Below are 5,603 nucleotides of genomic sequence, written 5' to 3'. Positions count from 1 at the left end.
GAGTTCCGTTGACGTAAACAAATTTCAAAATTTCAAAGCTAAGCCAATCATATTGCGTATATGCTGTGACACACAGACGAACTAGAAAATGAACTATCTTTCGTTTGACCAAGTTTGTCCAGACGGATGATCCGTCTCAAGTATAAATCTGGCCTCATTTTGAAAACAGCAGGTGGTACAGCCTTGTTTAATTTCCCGAGCGAGTGGCTTTTGCCAGAGACCTGCTCTTCCCTCCTTATAAGGATGTTCAGAGAGTGACGCTGTATAGTAACGAGTTGCCAAGGCGAAAAACAATTACATGACAAGGTGTTGTAAACACAAAGTGTTGCAGACGACATTGAAACAATTTTTGCTGAGTCCTGAAGTGAAGAATTTCTCAACATCTATCAACTTCGGTAAGCCTGATTTAATTCTCTTTGTAAGATTCAAACTGTGCAGACTGTCAAGCGTGTTTTCCACTAGCTCTATTAGGGACCTTAAGATGTATCAAATCTACGACGCGGACGTAACATGAAATTAGGCAGTATAGTGTTAGAAAACCAGTTTTGAAAAACATAGCGCGAAAATTATCACTAGTGGAAATTATCACTAGTGCCATAATTTGAAGACGCGAGCTTTTGAGAGATGTTACTTAGTAAACAGTGTTCGAAATGCTAAGAAAACGTAAGCAGACCGCAAGAAATGTTCGTATTTGACAACTTTAGATGCCTCAGGAGTAGAATTGTACTGCAAGTTGCAAGGAAAGTTGCGTAATGTAACACCGCCTTAAAGGGTGTATCGAAAAATAGAAACTGTTCGTTGAGAAAAATCTTCGTCGTTAAGGAAAATCTTTATCACCAAAAATTTGCGAAGAACGGTGGAAACTTTTTGCAAGTAAAAGCGTGTTTTTATAAGTTAATTTGAGAACGACGCAAAACAACGGGTGACAGGAAATCCAGTGTGTTTTTGCTTAAAATTCAAAACAATTTTGTTTATGCCTTAGCGAGCGCGCGAATTTTAAAAATTGGGTATTTCAAATGCGTTTTACATCATTCAACAGTAGTAAATTAGTACTTGGAATATCAATGAATGCAAATGTCCAAGAAAATTTTTGCGGCATAGAGGTAAAAATATGGTAAAAAACTAGCTATACCTTATAAGCATATTGAAATACTGCCGTAGAATTCAAATCGCGAAGTCTCGCGGCGTATTCATTACGACGCTTCAATGTGTTGTATATTAAAAAAATATTGTTGATGCAACGTTGACACCAAACTATTGCAGGATGTTCAAGTGAATACCCATCATCATCGTCAGCTTTGGTAAGTCTAATTTTATTATCATTGTGTGGTTTAAGTTGCATGGTCTGTCAGTGTCAATATCAGCCTCGCTACCAATCACTGTAGGTTTGATAGTTCCACTGGTTGCCACGTTTACACTTTACCAGATTCCCGAGTCACGAGATTAACACTTGTCATTTTCGAGTAATCTTTGTGAACAAATATTATCATTTTTTCACAATTACACACCATGAAAAATTTAATAGAGACTTCAGCACGACATTCAATTTAAAAGAACAACCATTTTAATTACTAAATTTAGCGAGAGAGAGCGCTAGAGATTCTCTCAGAATGATATTGTCGAAACAAATCAAGTTTAAACATTCTGGTAATGACTCGATCAATGAACCATTTAATACTAGGAAACTCATGTTGATACAAATGCAAGTGTCTGAGAGACTAAAATGAATACAATTTTCGCAACATGTTTAGTAAACTGTTAGTGTCAAAATAAACCACTTTTGAATCTTGTATGCGAGATAATAACTCAACTATCAATAATATCAATCTCAAGTTGATATTTGGTAAATAACAAAGAAATGCAAGTGTCTAGAATGAATACAATTTTCGCACCATGCTTAGTAAACTGTTAGTGTCAAAATAAACCACTTTTGAATCTTGTATGCGAGATAATAACTAAGCCTAAGGCTAATTAGCTATCAATAATAACAATCTAAACGGAAACCAGTTTTTACAAATCTTGTAAAAAACTCATTCAATGAATCATTTGATAGTACTTGGAATATCATATTGATACTTGAAATATCGAAAACATGCAAATTAAACGACGGGAATAAATACAAGTTTCACAGCTAAAATGTTATACTTATTGTCATAGCAAATTGCGTAGTTTCGCAAGATGATTTATGAATGACGTGGACATCACGCGATGTTTTGAAGACAATAAATATTACGACATATCAAGGTGTTGTTTTAAACACAAAATATCGTCGACCACGTTAACACCAGCAAGAATAAACCACTTTTGTCAGCTTTAAATCTTGTATGTGAAACGATTATCAATAATATAAATCTCGAGTGTCAACTTTGAATAACAAAAAAAAGCAAGTGTCTAAAGACTCATTTGTTCTCACACCATACATGATTTAACTAGTTTCGATAAATCTTGCTGGTATCAAAACCGAAACTAGTTTTTACAAATCTTGTATAAAAACGATGATAACTCAATGAACGATAGTACTTGACACATATTGATACTTGAAATATCGTGGAAAGGAAAATCAAATGTCTGCAATAAATACAAGTTTTGCAGCATGATGTTAAAATGTTATTGTCAAAGCTAATTGCGTAGGCTTACAAAATATTTCGTGAATGACGTAGAAATAAACATTACGACATATCAAGGTGTTGTATCTTGTTGTAAAATGTCAAAGGGAAAATCTGTCATAATTCATTATCTTTGGTAAGTCTAATTTGATTATCTTTGTGTGGTTTAAGTTGCATGGTCTGTCAGTGTCAATATCAGCCTCGCTACCAATCACTGTAGGTTTGATAGTTCAACTGGTCGCCACGTTTACACTTTACCAGACTCCCGAGTCACGAGATCAACACTGGTCGTTTACAAGTAATCTTTCATTTTTGTCAAGCAATGATAATGCGACCGAACGCCGCTTTTTGTAAAAATATAAATGCGTTATTTACCGTTTCGGTCGGTCCAGAAATAAATAACATATATATATTATAATCGTAACAAAAGGGCAGGAAGCGTGTCTGAGGGCTGATATTTTAAATCTTATATACTCATAAAAGTTTAGAACTCCGTATCAATCTCTGTAGATTTCACAGTTTAACAGGTAGAGCAATGAACTATAGATTTCTGAGGCCGGTTGTTCCAAAGGCGTTTACTTTAAACGTTGGATTAGTTCAAAATGGGAAATAAAATTATCTATTTATTGAACAACTGACCTGAAATATTCGATGTAAATCGTTAAATTTTTAATGAAAGTACATATTTAATGCATAAGATACAGGTTCATTCACAAGATGTATGAGAGTGCTTTTAAACTTTGGTTTTTAAACTTTGGCTTATTATTTTAAACTTTGAAGATTCAAAGATGCGCAACAAAGTTTATACTTGGTCTGCCTTTTACTACGACAGTCAGCTATGTGTCACGGTTGAAATCCCTTTCTTTGCAACCTATATCTTATTGGCACGAATTCTTGGACTTGTTATATTTTTTCAAAATAACCCATGGACTTGTTCGTATTAAACCATCTTTCCACGTTTGCGTGTTAACCAACGTTCCACTAGAGCTTCCGATAACACCAACAGGAAATACGTTGTTCCCAAGTGTAAGACGACGACGTACCAAAGATCGTTTTTGGTGCGAGCTACTAGGACATGGAATATATTGGCTGATGAGCTTGATATTTCAACGGGCAACCTAAATTCCTTTAAACATATCATGATTAAATATTATTCTGCTGCATTATCATTAACATATGACCCTGATGATCCTAGAACATTTAAAACTGTGTGCTGTAAATGCAACACACCACGAAGCCTTAAGCGTCCTATCACTTGCTCCTTCTAGTGCTGCATAGTATTTTTATTATTATTTTAAGTCCGGGGCCGCAGTAATTGGGTTTTCCTGTTGCGGTAACCCTGCATTTTGTTTGTTTGTCGTTTGTCCATGTAGTTTATCTATTTATGTATTTTCTTTCTAATGGCAAAGCTAATAAATTAAAAAAGAAATTAAAAAATTATCCACCGTTTAAGCTAAACGTCTTTCGAACAACCGGCCCCTGAAGGTTGATAGTTTAAATCTTTGCTGTAGAGTAAACAGTCTTACTGAAAGAGCAGTTAACTGAGTTTCTGAGGAATTCACGATGCAAAACTAATTGTGCTGAAGCTAAATGGCCTATTTCCATATTATTATTTAAAGAGTAAAATATTCTTTTTAATGCATGTGTTAAAAAAGGATGTCTTGCATACCTGGACATAGAACGTGAAATGTATTCTACTCGATTATGAGTATGTGAGATAAAACGTCTTGAGGTAATAAGTAGTTTCAACTTTCAACACTCGATGAATTAATGTTTCAGATACATTCAGCAGATTCCTAATGGCTGGTGGTTATGATCCAGACCGTTTCATCTCTACTGTTAGACCAGAATTACTATGCTGCATTTGCAGGCATGTGTTAAATGATCCACGATTATGCGAGGCAGGAGAACACCACTTTTGTTTAAGTTGTATAACATCACTTTTTGAAAAGGCTGATTCTCCGAGATGTCCAATTTGTCGGCAACCCCTTTCTCCGGAAAGGATGCAACATCCACAAAGTTTTTTAAGGAACTCCCTGTCAGAACTCAAAATTAGGTGTAATCACTACGGTCGAGGGTGCCCCGAGCCAGTTGAGCTTGGAAATCTACAAAGCCACGAGAATCGTTGCGAATACCGGCCAGTAACGTGTCCGAATTGTAACGTGGAAGTCAGTGAAAGAGACATGATCATCCACGAGAATTTCTGTGAAATTGGTGAGGGTAATAATCAACGAGTAAGGTCAGCGCTGCCCGGAAATATTTGTAGTTGCGAAGAACTTCGTACGATAACCGACTCAATTCAAGTAAGTATTACAGATGACGTTATTCACTTATGCATGACGTTTTAAAGTATTCAGATCAAGATTCCTGTAGTTAAGAAATTATCGTTGCTATTGTAATTGTTTTATCAGTGGTAAGCTTTTTTTAATATAACTTTCAATTGGTAATTTAGAGCGATGTTGAGACATTAGAAAGAAGAACCGAAGGTTTTGACGATATGAGACAAACGTTAGAGAACAGAATATATAGGGTAGAGGTAATTAAAAGAGTTAGTTATTATTCAAAATTAACGCATTATATAAACGGAAGAGAATGTCCCTTCTGCCTAAACTTGTTCAAAACAACCGCCATCTGTAAGTAAATTACCAGTGTTTTAAAGTTCTTTTTATACACTCTCTGAAAGTGACACCGAAATTACCTTCTTACTTTTACAAATTACACGATTTTGATAAAGTATACTTGAAATAAAGCTATAGCCGGTTTTCAAAATCACTGGGGTGATTCAGTTTAAAGTAATGAATATGAAATGATATGGCTCAAACTAGTATAAACACTAGTAAGCCCTGCAAATACAGGTAATTTTGACACTCTTGTTTAAATACTGTTGTTTAGAGAGATTTTGACACTGTGAAACAAAAGCAATCAAAAATAGACGGCAGAGTAAATAGAATAGAGGTGAGAGAGGATTGTTACAATATTTAACAATATTAATCCTGA

The sequence above is a fragment of the Dendronephthya gigantea genome, unplaced genomic scaffold (genome assembly GCF_004324835.1).
Source record: "Dendronephthya gigantea isolate DGI-Jeju-01 unplaced genomic scaffold, DenGig_1.0 000184F, whole genome shotgun sequence".
NCBI classification, from domain to species: domain Eukaryota; kingdom Metazoa; phylum Cnidaria; class Anthozoa; order Malacalcyonacea; family Nephtheidae; genus Dendronephthya; species Dendronephthya gigantea.
This window is presented reverse-complemented; position numbering follows the sequence as displayed.